We start from the raw sequence: 22,037 nt of genomic DNA, 5'->3' as shown, positions 1-22,037 counted from the left end.
AGTTCAAAGCAAGCATCAGAATAAGAAAGAAAGGTGATTTAAGTGACTTTGAATGTGGCATCATTGTTAGAGCCAAACAGGCCTGTCTGAGAATTTCACAAACTGCTGATCTAACAACCATCTCTTGGGTTTACAGAGAATGGTCCTAAAAAGAAAAAATATCCAGTGAGCGGCAGTTCTGTGGGAGGAAATGCCTTGCTGCCAGAGGTCAGAGGAGAATGACCAGACTGGGTCAAGATGACAGAAAGGTTACAGACTCAAATAACCTCTTGTAGTGTGTTCAGAGATGGTCTTCTGCATACCTTAGTTGAAACAAGTTCAACCTTGAAGCAGATGGGCTACAGTAGCAGAAGACCACACTGGCCATTTTATTAGGTACACCTTGCTAGCTAATTAAGTGGCCAGTGAGTGTATATTGTCATGCAAAATGTTTTAAATGCACCTTTAAAAGTGACTAGTGAATAGTAAAGATGCTGATCACACATGTGATTTTTACAACATGGTCTCACAGAAATCCGTGAAATAGCCACTGAATCGCTCAAATTTCCGTGAAACTGACACGGATTTCGCTACAATGCAAGTTAATGACAGTCATTAACTTTAAACATTGACTGTTAATGTCATATCCCGTGGCTATTCCAACATACAAAGTGATTATGTGCATTCACTGAGTGAATATTTAGAAAATAAAACATATATTTCTCGCTAGAAATGTGATCAAAATCCATTTTTATGCAGAAACTAAGTCAAAATATAGATTTTTCACTAAAAATGAGAGAACTGTCCGCCATGTTTTTTGTTCTGACCGCCGGGACCTTAAAAGTCACGTGACTTGGAACAAACCAATAGCCACGGGCTATTTTAACGTGTGACAAAATCAACAAGCATGGCTACTGATTTTTGTGACAAAATGTAGTTTGGGGACCAGACATACTATATGGGGCAAATTGTAAACATTCGTCAACATAAAGCCATCTGACAATGTGAAAGTCATCAAGTCTGAGCGAGGTTTTAATAACGGCAGAGCTAGTCGGTGACAGATCTCAGATTAGATCGAGGTTATATCTAGCTTTCATACTATTATAAGTCTTGGGTGCAGCACTGGATTACTGGAAAAAAACATGGGTGTACCTGCATTATTAAGCCATTATATCATCATCATTATATCAGTGGCATTAAATTGTATTAAAATGACAATCATACCGTGTAAAGTTATTATTTCGGTGGTTAAACCGTGACAGGCCTGTTTGTGTCGTTCCCGGGGCTCTAGTCAAGCCTCCCTCCAGAGAACACCATTGATCTGCAGCTAAGAGGGGCCCGATTGATCACACACACACTCTAATAACCTTCACATACACACAGGGACACAGCATGTGGCTGCATGTCACATCAGTTCGATAAACACTGCTTTCACTCAGCAGGTTGGCTGTTCGCACTGAGGTTGGTGGCACTGCCTGCGGAGGGGACAATGGTGTGTGTGTGTGTGTGTGTGTGTGTGTGTGTGTGTGTTGCTGTCGAGGGAACATGACCAACAGCCTCTTCACACCATCACTTAACATGCCGCTGATGGTCAGATCCTTTCACATGTCAATAAGTGGACAAAGGCAGTATAACTGTATGAAGGGCAGAGGGGAAAAAAGACTACATATGCAAACACAGTACAGGCCAAAAGTTTGGACACACCTTCTCATTCAATGCGTTTTTCTTTATTTTCATGACTATTTACATTGTAGATTCTCACTGAAGGCATCAAAACTATGAATGAACACATATGGAATTATGTACTTAACAAAAAAAGTGTGAAATAACTGAAAACATATCTTGTATTTTAGATTCCTCAAAGTAACCACCCTTTGCTTACTAGAATATAAGACATGTTTTCAGTAATTTCACACTTTTTTAAGTACATAATTCCACATGTGTTCATTAATAGTTTTGATGAATTTACAATGTCAACAGTCATGAAAATAAAGGAAACGCATTGAATGAGAAGATGTGTCCAAACTTTTGGCCTGTACTGTACATCTGTACATAAAAACCATTTGCTCACGTTTTGAATATCCGTTTTTCACCCCCGAGGCTCTTTGACTGTCCTTTTTCGAGAACAGGGTGTTTTCATCAGTTTAACACAGAACAGGTTTATAATTCTGAGGAATCACATGGTTTGCCAACACAGCTTACACCACACTCTGGTATCCCTGTTGCTAAGAGAATGAGGCTCTAGCAATATATAAACACACACAAACACACAACAGGAAGTGAGAAGATATCTCTACATTCCAAATACGCTCATCCTAGAAGAAGATGACTGTGTTTTTCGGATTCATCGCAGCAGCGTGATGCAAAAAGGAAGAAAGCAACTTAATGGTGCTATATTATTACACAGTAAAAAAGCTTTTTTCCAGCAAAATCAATAGGCAATGAGCCCAGTGACACCACACAGACTTTCATCACTCTGACACTGAAGCAGCTGTGCTCTACCCTCTAACATACCGAGCCATCAGTTCATGAATATTCAGGCCTGCCTGTGACTGGAAATAAGCATGATCTTGGGAGAAAACAAGAATCCCCAAGGACAAAGTGGGTCTTAACAGGCGTGACATGAAGCAGGGGGAAATGTAGACAATTATCGTCCTTTCAACCTTAAAATATATCATTTGAAAACTGCAGTGTTTGTTCTTCTTCTTACTTTTTTTGTTTGGGTTTCATTTAAATTATATTGAAAGTTCAAGTAATGCATGTTGTTTTCCAAAGTCAACCAGAAAATGTGATAAATAAATATGATCTCAATATTTACCAACATAATCTTCCTTCACAGTTGGAATCTAGTAAATGTTTATCGGATACATGGTTTTTATGTAGTTTCCAGGCGGCAATCTCCGTGCCTGAGCATGGAAGCCACCAGGAAGTGCATAAAGCCTGCAATTCACCGAAAATTCCAGTAGGGGGTGCTAAGTTTGGCTGCAAAAGAAATCTGCCCATTCATTTCAGTGCTAAATTTGAAAACTTCTCACTTGATTTATTACCTCAGAAAAATTTTTCAGGGACAACATTATGGTCTCAATCGCTAGTAAAAAATCTTCTTCAAGACAATTTGATGTCAATAGTTCTAATGATGGCCCCATTTAGAAGAAAATAGAAGATAAAGAATCGTATGATTTGGGGCGTTTCTAGCTTTGATTGACAGGTCACTGACAAGGCGAGCCGTCACCAGGAGAGAAGCAGAGCGTATCCACGGCAACGTGTCAATAAAGTTATATATAACGTTATATAGATAGAAAAGAGGAAGAGAAGAGAAGAGAAGAGAGGTTTACCGGTTTTGGTCTCATAACTTTGACCCCTTCACACTATATTTTCACTTAATGACAGTTTATTTGAACGTTTTGTTCAGTAAAATGTCTTGTTCAGCGTTTAGTTTGGACTAACAGACACTCCAAGGAGTCGCTGCTCAGTTTTCTGGAGGTCAGTAACATACATTTTGTTTTTGTTTTTTGCTAGCCAAAACTAACAATCCAGTTAATGCTCCAGTTAATGCTAACATGAATTAGCAGCGGCTTCTCTCAGTCAGGTTGCCGGTGTAGAGAGGCTGTAGTCAGTGTCGTCAGATCCCTCGCGCTCCGCCACAGTCCAATTATGGTCTGCTCTGCGTATCGGAAACATGATGGCGACGCAAGATGGCGACGAGTGTAACGCTGAACTCGAGGCTTCCAACGGGCAGTCCACAAACCAATGGGTGACGTCACGGTGACTACGTCCATTATTTATATACAGTCTATGGTAGTTTCCCATTATAGATAAATACCATGTTGCATGTTTCAACAAAGAGCTTAATTGGCCCAGAGAGAAAAAACACATTGCTGGGGAGTTGTTTCCAAAAGTGAAGGCAAATTAAACATCTTAGAATATAGTAAAAATACAGAGTAATGTCTCATCATGATGGAAACAGGGTTTTGTGTCACTATCAGTGCTGACTGTACCTTCCGTATAATTTGCAGTACATGTAAGTTGCAGCAGCAGTTGAATTCAATAAAGAAGTTGAAGTTTCTTCCAAGTCCAAGTTATATTTTCTTTTGACATTCTGAATCCATCTACGCTTTGGCTTGCTTACATTTTCAGTCATGGTTTTGTCTGTACATATACACCCCCACAGGTACTTGTACTCGTGGGGGTGTATTGCAATAATCAGATGTGCCAATAACTGCATAACTGTCTATTATACCGTCCTCCCTTTCCAGCTCACTTGGCTTGCCTGGCTTCCTTTATATATGAAATGGAATGCATTTTATTGAGTTGCCTCAAAACCATGTTGTTTTTTTTATGTAGGTGATTTCCCGTGTCCCGAGAAACAACTGCTTCTTTATATCTACGTAATAAACACGCCCGTATTCTACAGTAGTAATTATATAATGAAAGCAGTATTTTCTGTTCTGCGGGCTAACAATTAAAACGGTAAAATACCGGTCACCCGGTCAGTCAGCTGGATGAACACTGAGCTAATTCTTATCCTGATCAGCTGATGAAAACATACAGAAACAATGATGCTTGTTACACACACACACACACACACACACACACACACGTTTATCTGGCTTGGTGGGGACAGTGGACAAAAAGGTGTCTGCTGGGGACCACCCTTTCTAAATGAGATACAGACATGGTTCCAAGTCCCAATTATTTTTTTTCAATTTTAGATTTTCATGTATCACTTAAAATGTTAAGATTTCACATTTTAAATTTTTCACTTATTGCATATGACATTTACCATCACGATGGGGACTTAAGAAGAGGGTTGGTGCCATGGTGTTGGTGTGTATTCAAGTCAATGTCCCCACCAGGATAGATAAACGAAAGCGCACACACACACACACACACACACACAAACCTCTAAGCCTAGTTTAGTTTAGTTAGATCTGTACCCTGTTTGTGAAATTCCACTAGTTCTAAATCGGTGCGGTAGCAGCAGCTCGCACCGTGGGGTGTGATTAGGCCTTTTTTTAGATACACTTGCTTCTCTCTCTCACCCTCCTTCTTCCCTTCTCCCTCGATCCCTACAGCTCGCCGGGTTGATAATTAGAGCTCAGGCTGTTCAGGCCCCGCTTCTGTCTTTTCTCCTGGCACATCCCCCAGTGACACAGACACACTTGGTATGTACAACTCTCGCAGACCTAGATAACGCCTACCTTCGACAGCACGGCTAGAAGCTGCAATCAAACTGAATAAATACCGACAAGACTAGAAAAAAGCCGATGAAAAGGCCCGATTGGTCTTGATAAAAAGCTGGTTATCCATCAAATGAACCAAAGAAAAGCTTGAGTGCCAAGTTTGTGAGTAGAGGCATGTGGCGGTGCCCCAGAGCAGCAGGCTGTCACGTGTGGGCACAGCTCTGGCCTACAGTTTGTGAGTACGTTTATGTCTGTGTGTGTGCTGGCTTCAGCCTGATTTGTGGCCCAAATGAGAGCGGGCAGGCAGCCCAGCCCAAGTTCAACTCTGCTGCTGGAGACTAGGCGACCTGAGCGTGGTGACAGATGAGTGGGGGGAGAAAGGGAAAAGGAGAGGAAGCGGAGGAAGTGGCGAGCTGGCAGCAGCGCTGATGTCTGTGGTCATTCCCTGCACGGACTATTAACAAGGAAAGGGCAGGCTAACAATACGGAGCAACAGAGCAGTCAGTCAGAGCAGTAATGTTTAGAGGAAGCTGATACGATCTCTATGTCTTCCTCTATGACTCTCTGAGGACTGGCACAAGTCAGACCCATGGCAGTAAAACCTCCTCATAGAGACTGAGCAAACACTAATTCAGGATAAAAACTCTGCTGTATGCCGGTTACACGGACAAAGTCATCCCCGTATCTCTCAGTGTGTGTGAATGTGCGTAATAAAGAGATAAATGTGAGCCGAGCCCAGACTACTGCACAGTGGCACAGGTGTAAAAACCTACACAGCAAACTGATCCATCAATATATTCTCAGTCCAACAATGCAACAGATGAGTGATGGCATGATTATGACGATTTAGCAAAAAAACATGCTCCACCCTCACAAGCATGTGCACTGTAAAAAAATGTCTGTAGATTTTACGGTGAAAAACTGCTAAATCATGACAGTAAAGGACCGTAAAATGATAAATGTGTTAATTCAATTTCAGTAACGATAAAAAACAATGTAAATGTATATATATCATATACATTGGCACCGTGTTTGTAACCAAAAAATGCTGTAGTATATATATACAAGCATCACTGTCATTTTTGCATTTATTTTTTGTAAAAATACTTTTTCTCACTGTTAAATGTACTTAACACCATATCTCTAACAAAAATATATAACAAAGTTTCTTTCGATGGAAAATCTTTTTATTTTTTACGGAAAGATATGGAGTAAAATGGCAATCTTAAACGTGAAATCAAAAGTGCTAATATAATTTTACCGTAATGTTAGAAAAAGTTGCACCGTATTTATTAAGGTAAAGTTCTGGCAACCACAGCTGCCGTTTTTTTACCGTAAAAACAACAGTTGTTTTTTTACAGTGTGGGTGCTGAATCCTCAAATGACTTTCAGTTTATACTGAAAACACTCCAGGAATAAAACCATGATTGTCTGATTAGAAATTATGTACTAGAAAAGGGCAGATTTAAAATTTTTGAAAATTTGCACAATTATATTGACTGTCATCAGCATTAGGAAAATCACTAATATGTACACATATTTCTTCCTTTTACATGTTACTTGTGAAGGATTAGTAAACCTTTTACTGAGATGTTGGATGTAGAGCTGCAAGGATTAGTAAATTCAACAATTAGTTTATTGACAGAAGTATAGTATGTTTTCAGCAGCACTCATCCATCACTTCTACAGATATTTTGCAAGCATCTCCAATAATAAAGCATGCACAAACCATCCTCCCATCACATGTGCAGCACACACTGCTGTACTGTCTGAGCCAAAGGACTACAAACTTTCATGCAAGTTTTGATCACATTACTGGAGTGAATATATGTGTCTGAGTCAACTCTGCAAATATCTTATCTGAAGTTTTGTGTCACAGCAGATTAGTACAGAGGTGTCGTGCTTATCTCAACTCTAAGGCAACATGTTTGAACAGAAAGCCTGTTTTCACCCCCTCACAGCCTAGAGTGAAAAACAACAACACAAAACGACAACAGTGACAGGGGAGCGTTACCACATATGTAAGTGATGGCAGCATGCAAGGGAAACACTTCCTGTAGCTGCTTTTTACAGTAAAAGCCATGTGGCTTTTATTGTGGTAGCCACCTAAAACCTTGGATGATAGTGACTGGAAGTGTCTTAGTGTGGGTTTTAACAGAGTTTGCAACCTTACAGTGGGCATTTTTTTCTGTTTGGTGAATCAGTTTTATGCAGTTGAAGCTCCTTAGACAGATATTAAACTAGGATTCTAATCATAAGAACCCTGCCGCTAATATTTGTCCCCCAAAACAAGCTGATGAATTTACAGCATAAAAAACTGATTTCACAAAATCAATATTGTAATCATGATTAAGTTTTGAGGGTTTGTCAATCACTCATTAAAAAGGAAAACCTTAAGCTTTCTTGTAGATATCGTTTTTGCATTTTTTATGTGTGACACAAAATGTGCCTCTATTAGAACATCATACAGACACCACCCCCCTCTTTAAGCTATATGAACTGCATATCAATAGAACTTCAGCAAACAGATGGGGTTTGACCACAACATCCTTATCTTAATCTCTGCCTGCCAATCAAAACACAGTTCTTTCACCTTTACATTAATGGTACCACAGACACAAGGCAGTCTGCATTTCCGAGGATTGAGTTCCGGATGGGCCCCCGGGGCTTCTTAGTGAGATTTAAGAGACATGACGTGCTGCAACCTGACAAACCATACAATTAGGCAAGAGCAAACACACACACACACACACACAAACACCTACAGCTCTGGGACAACAATACCGTCTTTTCAGAAAGAACAAGCTGTACATCCAGGCACAGGAAACTGACGAATGACTTATCGACAAACCTCCGACTGTATGAGCCCGATCTTATCAGCCAAAAGGTCAAACAGCCGTAACGTTTCTCCAACAAACACTCCTCATTTGATCTTAGTTGCACACATGTTGTAGCCATCGTGTGGGAGGCCTGCTTGCTCATTGGTCCTTTCAAGGTCATCTATGCAGCCAAATTTGGACTGAGATACAAAACTTTAAAAAGTTTTATGCGCTAGAATGAGATTAGAGAAAGTCAGGGAGTAGATCTAGCGGAAAATAACAGAGGGAGTGCTTCTCATCCTGCTCTATCTGTCAAATCTCTCAAGTCATCCATTCTCCAGAAAAAGCATCTTTATCTCCATGAGCTCATCCTCCTCCAACAAGTTATTCTGTCCTCTTTTATGTTGGCCTACTCTGCTCAGATAGCTCGACCCAAAAGAGCAGAGCACCAGCCAATACCAAACTGCTCTGTAGTGTCTTTAAAGGTAAAAAAAAACTGCAGGCAAGCTATTGTTAGTTTTATATCATGAATATGATGTCCACATAGCCAAGTTTTAAGTAAGCAAGACGTTTGCTCACATCAGTGTCCAGCTGAACTTTTGAGTTTCTAGTTGCAGGATTAGTTTTGATCCAGAACGAGTCACTTTGAAGCCATTTAACTGAGCAAGACTGAGGTAACAGGTCTCCCATACGGCTTAACTCATGCTCTTAAACACACACACACACACACACACAGAGCTACACGCATGACTTCCCTTAACACGGCATTGCCCTGTCTCCAGGGCCTGATAAAACGTCCAATTACAACTTAAAACACAAAGGGAGCGCTGCCGAGAGGGAAAACCAGTGGAAGGATTGAGTAAGAGAGGGAAAAGGAGAAGTGTGTGAACTTCCAACACTTCAGCACTGGAGCAACAACCAAAAGTACATTCAAACTGTCACCAAAAGCTGGTCAAAGAGGGATATAAACTACACACACACACACACACAGTAGTTTGCTCTGAGAGTTCACTAGGTCAGAGGTCACAGGGGAATAAACACCCAGGACAGGACACCCACACACAAGGGAAAACACGAGAGATAGAGGGGGAGAAAAAGCTGAGGAACGATTATACAACCTTTAGAAAAAATAAATCCTATTTAACTTCATGGCAGGAACAGAGAAGCACAGCCAAAAGGAGTAAAAACAACAATATGTGGATGAAAACAGAGACACATTTCTCCTAATCTGGCCATGGCTGCCTCTCTAACTAATGTGGTGAGTACTTACTATTCCCATCTGATAGCAGCTATGAAAGATTGATTCTTTCATCTTTCTCACAAGGCAGAACAATGTTACACTGTGTGCTTTTTCTAGTTAGTGTGTGTGTGTGTGTGTGTGTGTGTGTGTGTGTGTGTGTGTGTGTGTGTGTGTGTGTGTGTGTGTGTTTGAGAGACAGAGGGGAAACTGAGCCTGCATCGAATGGAAGAGGAGCAACAGCTGAGACTGGAGAAACAGCTGTATCTCTTCAACGCCTGCACTCCTCCCCCATCCCTCTCTCTCTCTCTCTCTCTCTCTCTCTCTCTATCCCTCTCTCTCTCTCTCTCTCATCCCTGCTCTCCCTGAATGAGCCCCTCACACCCCTTATTCTGACCCTCCTCTCCCACCGAGCAGCATGGCCAGAGGCTACGCTCTGCCTGCGTGCACACGGACACACAATATGTGCCCGAGTTACATAGAGACAGGACTGGTTCGAGCCTCTGTTCTCCTCTCAGAGGACAAGTACAGACAGGATGCATGTGCTACTAAACATTCATCTATTGACTAAAAATAGGAAAGACATTGTTTCCAGCGGCAATGTCGCCCTCCCTCTTCTCTTCCCGAATCCTCCCAACCCTCCCAGCGTTGTGAGAGTCCAACTATGAGACAAAGGGAAGCCAAATTCAGGTTATCTTTACACAATCAAATTAAGGCTGTCCATCAAGTCTTTCCAGCTACTTATCACTTTGTCACTTGTCAGTCTGCTATGTGCAGTTGACACTACATGACATTCAAAGTCATTAGATCACTGTACTCTCCACACTACACAACTTGTCTAGTAAATGTGAGTCTTGATGTTAGGGCTGTTTCCATTACAGTCCAAGACCCAGAATGAGGCGGGTCTCACTCGCCGAAACGCCCCTAATTTGAATATGAGCCGTCCTGAGAGGTCTTTTGACCGCACTTTTGTTGGCCCTGTTGAAGAGCAGGGAACGTTTTTCTCCCCTGAAAAAGCCTGGTTGCTGATTGGATAGAACGCTAAGCAGGATGTGACGTAGTACTTGACGCCACAACAACACGCGCCATTTGTAAAAGCCAGCGAAGCAGTGTTGCCAACTTAGCGATTTTTTCACTGCTTTTCAGACCCCCCTAGCGACTATTTTTAAAATAGCGACAAATCTAGCGACTTTTTCTGGTATTATTGGAGACTCTTTTTACTCATCTTAATGAGCCGCTGGGCCGGCGGCTCATTAAGAAGAGCAAGAACCAGTCGAAGTGGCACAGTCCTCCTGCAGCAGTCTCTCCCAGCTGCAGTCACAGAGCCGGAGGGGATGTTAACCCATTAACATCCAGTCTGCAAATTGCTAATAGGCTAACAGTTAGCTCTGTAGCAGTACAGTGTGTATGTGCTGCTGAGGGAGGTGTTCACTTAGCGATCTCTGTTTGTTTACAACAAGCACTGGACACACTGTGCACAGTTAGCGATGCCGGTTAATTCACGATCACGATGTTTATGATCAGTGGAGACCAGGGTTATTATAGAACTAAACTAAAACTAAGCATTTTCAAAAACTAAAAACTAAAACTAGCAAACTCACTCTAAAAACGAACTAAAACTAACTGAATTTTAAACACAACAAAATTAAAACTAAAACTAATGAAAAATCCAAAACTATTATAACCTTGGTGGAGATGCTGTGCATAATTAGCCATGCTGGTTTGTTTATGATCAGTGGCGGACGTTGTGAACAGTTAGTGACGATGGCCACAGTTGCGTCTCCTGTGTTTAATCCAGCGTATGTGATCACGGATCACGGTCGAAACTGTCGCTAAACGATTACGCGACGATCGAAAACCATGCGTCGCCTCTGGGGTCTCGTTAATCCCTCTGGGGCTTTTTTTTTGTAATGGAGACACACTGAGTGAGTGGACATTTGAGAGGGCGTGGCCTGAGACTTTCCCAGCGACCACTCTTACCCCTAAAGGAAACACGGCTGTTGTTGTGGTTTCCTCACTAAACCATGGATGTATTATAAGATCTGGATACCAGACCCAAATATGGCTCCCATCCAGTCCAATGAGAATTGTTTGTCTGGTTCTTATACAAAAATGATTTCTACCTTTCGGGGTTTACTTTCACAGTATGTGGGCCCCTGAATATGCAAAGTAGCATTCCTCCCATTGGCCCCGCCCGAGAGTTCCTGCACGATTCTGGGTAAGTACAGTTCATGCTTCTTCTGTAACGGCCTTGTCTGGGTAAAGCAAAAGAGATTCACTGTGCTCTTATGAAAGGACAGATGACATTTAACACAAAAAAATAGTGTGAATGAGATAAATTAACACCCAGCGTGACAGTTGGTGATGTAAAGTGTGTAACTGTTGGCATGTGAGTGCAAGTCTCTGTCTGCATGTCCAGACCCAACCTGTGGGAAACCTGACAATGGAGACAGCAAACAGGTTGTCTCAGTCAAACGAACCTAAACTGATTCTGTGAGATGACACAGACAAACAAATCTTCTTAAGACGTGAATCATCCCCATTGATTCATCAAGTGCAGGACGGTAAAAAAGGAGACATAAAAGCCAAACAGGTGCGGAGGAAGAGGCTTCATATTTAGACATGTCGTTTTGAAAAGGTCAAAAAGCCCACAATGTACCTGTGGCGGGCCTGGCGGAGGGCAAGGAGGAAGTGCCAAAGAAAATGTTGGAGAGCAAATGGAAGAAAGAGCAAAAGAGGAGAGAGAAGGAGCGAGAGGTGGAAACATGTTTGTCTGTATCTGATCTATTGTCTTTGGCAGGGTTCAGGACCGAGTTCACAAGTTTCCATGACATAGCCGAGGCTCAGCTCTCTGTTAGGCTCCCAAGCCAAAACACTCAGGGTTTAGACAGATAGATGAGGCTGTATTGTGAGACCACAAAGCCTCGTCTCTGATACAGACTGGTGGATCAGGACAATATGCAGGGGAAGTGGAAGGGTGCGGCATCTCTGTTTATATACAATTGGACCAGTGGGGGGGAATCACAGCCCGGTCCTCATTCTCCATCTGCAGAACAAAACAAGTCCCGACTCCTTTTTAACTCAGAACACCTGAACACACACATTGGTCCAGTGTAGCAAGAGCAGAAATCATACAAGTTACGTCTCAGGCATATTTTAAATAGGGCTGCAACTAACAACTATTTTAATAGTCGACTAGTCACCGACTATTGAAACGATTAGTCGACTAATCGGATAGTTATTAATCTTTTCTTAAATTTAGCATGAAGTTGCTTTAAATATGTGGCAAATGATAATAAACACAAGAAAGATGGGTACTGAAATGAAAAAAGCATCTTTTATTCAACAATTCAGCTGCTGATTCATACAAAAAATAAATTGACCTCTGTCCATTTTTTCTGGACAGGAAAATGTGTTTTATAAAACTGTATTTCTGCTCCATCAAGTGGGTGGAACTGGTTCTGGGTTCTGGATGTAGTCTGGGTTGAACTGGGCTCACCTATTGGAACCTCGTATCACAGACCAGCATTGGAATTCATTGTCGACTATTTCTTTTATCGATTTTTGTCGACAACGTCAACGAATCGTTGCAGCCCTAATTTTAAATGCTGCTGAATGCAACTTTACTCAGCTAGAGATGTGCATCTTGAGGATGAAGTTTACAAGTCTTGGTGTGATGGACGATGCTGGAAATGTGGCTGGGTTGCTCGTTACTTATTTAGCATTTAAAAGTATAAAAAGCTAAATTAAATCTAATGCAAAAGGAGTTTATCCACCATTTATATTCATGAGAGAAAACCAGAGCTTTCCTTGACAATCTAAACCCCCTAGTGATTATTTTTATTATCAATTAATCTGCCCATTATTTCCTCTATTAACTGATTAATCATTTAAAAAGACAATTAGAAAATAATGGAATAAACCCAGTGTAATCTCCCAGAGCCCAAGGACTTCTTCGAATGCTGTTTTATCCAACTCACAGTCCAAAAATGCAGTTCATCAGTTTTAAATGTCACATGTAATTGAACAGTGTACAATTCCAGTGAAATTCAGTCGTATCCGTTTTTTCAATTTGTGCATCATTGTGCAGGCATGTTCCTCATCACGACATCATCTCCTTTTTCAATTCGATATCAAAGCTATTCTGTTTATTATCATGTAGGACAAAGAAAAACATAAAACCCTCACATTTAAGAAGCATGGAACCAGCAACAGTGTTGCTTTTTTGGAAATAACTAAATTACTTAAAATGTTTATTCGATTGTGAAAATAGTTTCCAATTTCTTCAAATGAGTAAGATGCAGCCTAATTTGCAAATGATAAAATCTCCTACCTTGTCATATTCCTTTAAAAAGACCATTGCTGCCTTGCTTCATACTCTGCACTTGGTCCTCAAATGAAACTTCCTCTGGTGAGAAAATTCCAGATATGCAGAGCCACATGACACAGGAGGAAAAAGACCAGCCTGAAAGTGTCAGGTGGAACAAGACCCTCATTGCTCACATTCTGCATGCCTCAAAGGCTGGGCCCTTTTACTACAGCCCTGTCCCTAAACTCCCCTTTAACCCCCGACCTCTTAACACTTCAACCTGACACACCAACCCAGGCTAACACCCTTCAGACAGGTGAGCTCATTTTGACCTTAAAATAACGTTTAAAAAAGGGACATACACTACCGGTCAAAAGTTTTAGAACACCCCAATTTTTCCAGTTTTTTATTGAAATTCAAGCAGTTCAAGTCAAATGAACAGCTTGAAAGGGTACAAAGGTAAGTGGTGAACTGCCAGAGGTAAATAAAAAAAGGTAAGCTTAACCAAAACTGAAAAATAATGTACATTTCAGAATTATACAAGTAGGCCTTTTTCTGGGAACAAGAAATGGGTTAACAACTTAACTCTATGGAGTCTTGGGCTATTTTGTCCATTTTTGAATTCTTTTCATGTCTTTGTAAGTCATTTTGTGTCTTTTTTTGGTAATTTTGTGTCTTTTTTTTGGTAATTTTTGTGTCTTTTTTTAGTCATTTTGTGTCTTCTGGTGTCTTTTTTTGTCATTTTGTGTCTTTTTTTGGTCATTTTGTGTCTTTTTTTAGTCCTTTGGTCCAACATAAAATGTGATTTTGAATCTTTTTTTTACTTTCAAAACACTATCATGCTCAATCAAGAATTTTAAATGTTGCAAATGTGCATTCATTTCAGAGTACACTGAGACATTAAACTGCATCATTTTCAATTAAATTCTGGAAAAGTTGGTGTGTTCTAAAACTTTTGACCAGTAGTGTACATCTACATGGATTCACATGCATACAGATGATGCAAGACAACCAAGTGGTAAAGCAATTAGTTGAGACATTACTCAAACAAATAACCAAACAACAACCGGTTCAATTCATGCCATCTATGTTTCCAGGCAGGCAGTCAAGTTTGGGTATAACTGTAAGTAAGTATTGAAAACATTTCAGTAGAAACCTGTGTGGTTGGTGATCCCAATTTATCCAACATCCAAGTTTACTGTCATTTGATATAAAGGTCTAGGCCTTCTCCATACAAACTGGAAAAGCAAATAAAAACCGAAAGCTTGAGACCAACATTTCAACACAGACATACAAACACGCAGTCACATGAGCTTAACAGAAACCCAGGCAGGAAAGCCCTGGGGTTTCCTCAAACTTTTTGGCTAGTCAGCCTAATAATAAATTCATACCTTGATATAAGAGTAACCCTATATAAAGGCATGTAATGGGAGAGGAAAAAGTACCTCAATTATATCAAAAACCACAACGGCTCACACAAACCAACTTTGTATTCTCATGACATTGCTGAATCGATATTCTGGTTAGACTGCTACCACCCCCCGTCTCCAGAAAGTTTTGCCACATCTGAATATCCACAGTACAGTACAAGTCATCAGTTGTCAGCTGCATGTTATATACAGACCAACATCAACAAGCTGACGAGGCTAGAAACACTAAATATTGTTGGCAGTCACAGTGAAAGAGCAATTACGACCAATGACGTCAGAAGAGATCTGCCTTTTGATTCAAAAGATAATTGATGACTCAGCACACCTCCAGACAACCATAAACTGTTTACAGGTAGGGCTTGGTATCAGGCTGAATTAGTATTTGAGTATTTAAGTCACATTTTTCCTGAATAACATACAATATACAGTGAAGATTTATGAACATCATGTTTATGTTATGACAAAACCATGATGTATTTGAGAAGTTTGGCTCACTGAAATGAAACACAAGTGTTTATGCTACGTTGAGATTTTCAAAGAAGCATTTACTGTCAGTGATCTCGAATGACATATTTACAAAAGTCCCCAGAGGTTGAGAAGAGGGAGGGAGGAGAAAACAGGAAGCAGGGGTTTGTGCGTTGGCGAATGTTGTATATGTCGCTGTGAGGGGTATTACCTAATAATTGCACACACTGAATCTTGGGCGGACAAGACAGAACTAAAATAGTATCGGATCCCACTCACAACAAGAAAGCAACATGAAAAAGAAACCGAGAGTGAAATAATACAAAGGAGAAGCTAGAAACGAGAGAGAAGAGAGTCCACTCGCCGTGTAGCCTTTCATGTGTGAGCCACTCCCGTCGGTGGTTAAATTCAAGCTAAAATACTCTCAAAGCTCCAGGCCTCCTGCCGCTGCTCGGCCTATTGTGGAGTGTGTTTCTCAGGTTGTGTGTGTGTGTCTGTGTGTACGAGATGCAGCCATCAGTCACAAGGGACCCTCTGTGTACGGCCTCCGCTTCGACACTGTCTGGCGGCTGATCTGTGGCCTCTACTTCTCCTAAACAAGAGCTGTGTGATTACAACACAGCAGGAAGCACATGGCAAATACACTCATAACAATAAGAAGAGGCAGTTTCACACTGGTTCCTCAAATGCTGTGCAAAAAAAAAGGCACATTGCTCAATCTAGGCAGTGAAACGTACTGCCTGCCTCTGAGATTTCTGGAGCGAAGGCCGGGACATGAATTATCCTTGTGTTTTATCTGACTTCTCACACATACGCACACAGCCAGTCAGCTAGTCAGGTGCTAGCCAAGCTCACATCTATGACACCCACTTCAGCCGACTGCCAGCAACATTAGAAACACCTCATATCTCATAAAGTCTTTATCAAACACACAATCATACACAATATTAGTATCAGTGTTCCAAAAACCACTTGTCAAGCCCGGAGACCTTTTTGTATTACGTCCAACAGTAACAGAGACATGAAAATCAGAGCAGAGAATGAACACAGATAACTAGCTTTTGAATTTGCATTCGTAGTGACAGAGCCAATGCTGGGGAGGCATCAGAGGAAGAGTGTGACGACATGTGACTTCGCAGTTCCATCTGTGCTGAATGGATGTGCCAGACGCATGCATAAAGTTACCCTGGCAACTGAGCAACAGCACTGGTTGGAGGTCACAGAGAGAAAAGGCTCGATGCAGGCCAAAAACGCCTTTTGAATATGTATAGCACTTAGAAGGAAGCTGTGAGATCACGGCTTAGTCAAATAGTAAGCTGCAGTCGATATATCGCTACATGCAGACACATTCATAATGCTTCTAGGAACGTTTTACATAAACTGTGTAGTGAACATGATGCAATGCAGAGCAGAGAAACATAACCTGAGAAAGGCCAGAGATTGAACTTGATGACGCAAAAGCCTTACAGTGTTTTATCCCTTTCTCTTGTAAACACACGGCTCTGATTCTGAGAGGGGAGTTTCATTTCACACACACAGATGTAATCTCCAACTAATCACATTTGCAGGCCTTGGACGGAGCAGCCATACCACAGTGCTGAACAGATGGGCCCACGTATACGAGGCATCTCTGGGATTAGCTTGGCCCAGAAGGTGGAGGTGGTGTGTAGAGTTATCGAGGGACGCTTTCTAAAAAGGTAGCTGGTGCTCAAATGGCACGAAGGAGAGTCTTAACTATGAAGGAAGGAGGTTGGAATGATTTTCTCCCTCTGAATGCAACTTGACCAAATGTTTCATTAGGAACTATCGGCTTACATCTCTGCAAAGACAAAGCATTTATACGTGTAATGCTCAAAGTGATGTAATTGAAAATAAGAAGAGCCTTCTAACCAAGGGTGCTTCAGCAAATCCTCCCGGCGCTCACACTGTTTCTGTTGGCAAGCAACAGCTATGCAACGTGACTTCTTTGAAGAGAGAGACGAAGAACAGGATAAACCCTAAAACACACAATGATAATTCAATGCAGCATTTGTAAATAGGAATACAGATGGGGCTTGTGTTGCTTAAGACCAACGGTACAAATCTCCACACTAGACAGAATACTGAACCAACCATATTCTATTGGATTAAAAACCTAATCCCTAAGACTACTAGAGTAAATGTTTCGGATGTACCCTTTGCACCCATTGACCACTGTCCTGCAGCTGAAACTTTCACTGTTGATCTTTACCAGTTTGCAGCTCTCTCTGTGGTTTAGCCTGAATCGGACAACGTCGAACCAAAAGGAATTCAAAGCAGATTCCTTCTCTAGACATATGGAGGACTGAGAACTCCCTGCATTTGGTAATAATTAGGTTGCATCTCCGATTTTGGTCCGATAGATTATGCATCCATTTTCCTGTTAAAGAAGACTTGTTTCAGTCTTTACTGCATAATACGACACCACAGCACTGTAAAGGCACGCCAGTCATGAGTGTGAACCTATGACCCCTGGGTCATATGTTAAGTGTTGAGAACAGCAGCACCACACACCCATACTAAATATCGATATGGAACATTCCTCAGAGTCCTTTAAAATGGCGAGCGAGAGGCGAGCAGCAGCAGCAACGTCACAAAGACCGGACACTGAGAAAGAGTGTGTTACATAGGAAGTTTGAGCAGAGGCAGGCTTTGTTTAAGAAAAAAGGGCGGCCTAATAGTGAAGAAGGCCTGAATTCAGCTGAAAACTAATTCTGTTTGACAGCTAATAGAAATGGCCCACTCAAGTGTGTGTGTGCTCCCAGGACATGAGGATATTACTGACCTCACAAATTAGGGGAACAATGACATATTTTTGCTTTTAGTACATACTGCAGCTGCCCTTACAAAGCACATACTGTTGCATGCAAGGGACATACTACTTCATCATTACATTGCGCTTTGAACTTTCACCCTCTTTTATATATTCTGCAAACAATATTTTGGGTGAGAACAGCTAGGATAGCAAGCTAGCTTTCATACTTCAAAATGATTCATGGCATATTGCGTTACTTTGTAGTGGAAACTACAAAATTATTTTCTGCCATACTAAATATGGTAGTGGTATTGCACCGCCTTTTTTAGCAATGCAGACTGTGATAAACATAGTGCACTGATCACTGTTACCACAGCACCATTGTCACAGATTAATCTGACATTAAATGGTCCACATACCTTCATCTCAGCTGTGATATATTATCTGAGATAAAGCCGAAGTATTGATAAATATTGAGTGCGTATATACTTTTTTGGAATGGCTCACTATCACTCATTTGATTTGATTAGTATTAGGTCATTTAATTTTAAATCAAATTTGGATGAAGGAGTCATTTTTGTGTAAAATTGAAAAAAAAAATGTTTTTCTTCATTAAGTATGAAAGTAAAAAAGGATATAATGATCGGTTGTAATAAAAAATATATATATTCAAAGAATATTTGGACTATTCAATCATAATATAAATTGATTTTAAAAGATCAAAGCAAAGAAACACACAGCCAGCATGAAATAACATGAGAAATGAATGTGGGTCATGTTTGACCCATGTTGTGCATTAGAAGGGGGGTCAATATGTTGTGCATCAAAGGGTTAATGGGGTTAGACAGTATCAGAGACACGTAGAACAGCTGATTCTGAGTGTTTCTGGTAGATGTGGGTGCTGTAATAGTGAAACACCTAGCAGCTGAACTTGGAAGAACCCCCTCTAGCTCTCTGAAAGTTTCCCTCATTTAAATCATCCCACATAAACGCAGTCGAGAACTTTTTTTTTTTCCTCATCTGGATCCTCGGTGCCTTGCCATGTCTCTACACTGTCAATCAATATGTGCTGTGTGTGAGTCTGAGTGTGTTTGTGTGCGTGCATGACTAAATGCGTGTGTGCATGTTTGTGGATGTATACTTACAGATGTGTATGTGGGGGAGGGAGGGGTGGGTTTTGTCATTTTTATTGTTTGTTTTTTCTTATTTTTTGCAAAGCACTTTGTGTTGCATTTTTATGTATGAAAAGCGCTATATAAATAAAGTTTGATTTGATTTGATTTGAACTGTTAGTCAGCCCCTTTTCTTAGACTCAAAACACCCTCACGACTCGTCTTTAGTGGGTATTCTATAACCGGGATGTGCTATGCTAAGACAAGACATGCTGTGGCTGTACACAGTATTGTTCGTGGGTGAACCCACGCCACACCCATAGTACTCCCCGGAGGGCAACTGTGCAGGGGGTTCACCGCCAATGAGCTGCTATCCTGAGCGGAGCGGCTGCAGGAGGGACCGTGGCTAACAGCACAAACGGGACATAAAGTCCCCCGTCTCCATAAACAGGAGAAACTGTGCAGCGACTGAAGTAAACAAAGTGCAAAGGGAGCGATCCCATATTGCTAACTCACTGACTCTCACCCCTCTTTTCTCTAAGCGTGCTAGCTTGTTTCGTTAGCTAACTTAGCTCAGTGAGGGAGCGCATGATTTATTATTACTAGCATATCAAACTCCTCGGTGGGTGGTGGGGCGACTGTGCCTTCACGTGGGTGGAGGAGAAAACAAAATAACGGCTAAAATAAACCCTTTAAAGCCAGCTACAGATAGTCTAGCTTCATTACAAAAACAAGGACAAGTCTTATCGCACCCCCGTGTCCCCTCCTCTTGATAGACACCGATATACTTTTGATACCGGAGCATCCTGCGCATAAAAACAAACACATCTAAAGCCGTTAGTGGGGCTTACGTTAGCTAGCAACCTCGACGGCTGGGGAGGGATTTTCTAAATGATGTCAAACGATTTAAAAAAAAAAAAAACTTTGCCTCGTACTGTTTTAACTCACCGAAGTGCGCCTTTTTCTTCTTTCTTCTTCTGATATTCCAGTGGGCACATCAGAAACCAGCAGCTAACAGTTTTGAGGCTAACGGGCAGGACGCGACGATGCGCCTCGCGACAGCTGTGTTCTGTTTTGAATGAGGGCTGAGGAGTCGCGCGGCTAACGGGCGGAGCTAACGGACCAGTCCGCCCATCATGCTCCTCCAAACACCGGCTCACTTTAGTTCCTCATGTACAGAGACACACAGCAGGGATGGGCAACTGGAGGCCCGGGGGCCGCATACGGCCCGCACCCTCACTTGAAGTGGCCCTCAGTACAACTACATGCATTTGAGCATGAAATCTTAACCCTATAAAGCCAAGTGTATCATATTTGATACATAAGTTTTTGAGACCTCTACATCATCAGTGTGATATTTTCTTTTCCTGAAAAACCTGATGAATACATGAATTGATGATTAAAAAAACTGAGCGACAAATTTCACAAAAATACCAGTTGTAACAAAAATGATTTGCTGGTTCCACTGGTGGATCTGTGATTGCTGCGTGAAAACTTCATATCAGCAGATGTATGATGTTGTTTTATATGGAAAAAAATATTTTGTTTGTTTGAGGAAAATGTTAAAAGGAAAGTCAAAGTTTTATTTGGTTAAAAATATTAGGTTTTATGTGATTATGTGAGTTCAAGAAAAGCAAATTGTGAGCAACAAATTTCACAAAAAGACCTGATGTATCAAATATGATCCAAATTAAATTCATATATGAAAATTGATATTGAATTAAAAAAAATGTTAGCCGGTTCAACAAGCACTCCAGTTTAGAAAATTTAGAATTTTCTGGCAATTATTTCACGGTTCAGGCTTTATAGGGTTAAAAGTGCAGCGTAAAAATGCACAAAATTACTTCTTGCAATTAATGTTGGTCTGCTGTTCTGGTCCACATACCTTCATCTCAGCTGTGATATATTATCTGAGATAAAGCCGAAGTATTGATAAATATTGTGAGTGCGTATATACTTTTTTGGAATGGCTCACAATCACTCATTTGATTTGATTAGTATTAGGTCATTTAATTTTAAATCAAATTTGGATGAAGGAGTCATTTTAACCCATGTGTGTAAAATTGGAAAAAAAACATTTTTTTCTTCATAAAGTATGAAAGTAAAAAAGGATATAATGATCGGCTGTAATAAAAAAATATATATTAAAAGAATATTTGGACTATTCAATCATAATATAAATTGATTTTAAAAGATCTCAGTACAACTACATGCATTTGAGCATGAAATCTTAAAAGTGCAGTGTAAAAATGCACAAAATTACTTCTTGCAATTAATGTTGGTCTGCTGTTCTTGCACTGAAAAAAACGAAATAGATAGATAGATAGATAGATAGATATACTTTATTTATCCCAAGCTGGGAAATTACAGTGTAGCAGCAGCATTACACACAGAGACAATAACAACACAATTAAGTAAAAAGAACAACCTAGGCATACTTCAAGCAATAAAATATAAAAATACAATAAAAATACAATAAAATATAAAGTGTCTAAAGAAGGAGTGGAATGGAATTCCAGTGCAGAATAAATATGAATATACAGTATAAAAATGTTGGTGCTATGAAACAAATAAGGTGCAATGAACAGTGTGCATAAAAACACATGAAGTGCATAGACAGTATGTAATGAACCAGGTTATTATTTGTTATTGTACAGTGTGATGGCATGTGGCAGGAAAGATTTTTTATATCTGTCCCTATGACAGTGGAGCTGGAGCAGCCTGTGAGAG

At 40.7% G+C, this 22,037-nt stretch overlaps 1 protein-coding gene across 4 annotated transcripts in view; it reads right to left on the bottom strand.

The window, feature by feature from the left end:
* ralgps2 (Ral GEF with PH domain and SH3 binding motif 2) overlaps positions 1-20,415 on the bottom strand; it is a 113,685-nt gene extending 93,270 nt beyond the window's left edge. For 2 of the 4 annotated variants that reach the window (XM_059340950.1, XM_059340953.1), the window contains exon 1: positions 20,256-20,415. The gene's annotated coding sequence lies outside the window, so the exon portion shown is untranslated. The remainder of the gene's footprint in view (positions 1-20,255) is intronic. The other 2 variants (XM_059340951.1, XM_059340952.1) reach the window with 2 other exon arrangements.
* Positions 20,416-22,037: the final 1,622 nt, after the last annotated feature.

The sequence above is a fragment of the Centropristis striata genome, chromosome 9, assembly GCF_030273125.1.
Source record: "Centropristis striata isolate RG_2023a ecotype Rhode Island chromosome 9, C.striata_1.0, whole genome shotgun sequence".
NCBI lineage: Eukaryota > Metazoa > Chordata > Actinopteri > Perciformes > Serranidae > Centropristis > Centropristis striata.
This window is presented reverse-complemented; position numbering and strand designations above follow the sequence as displayed.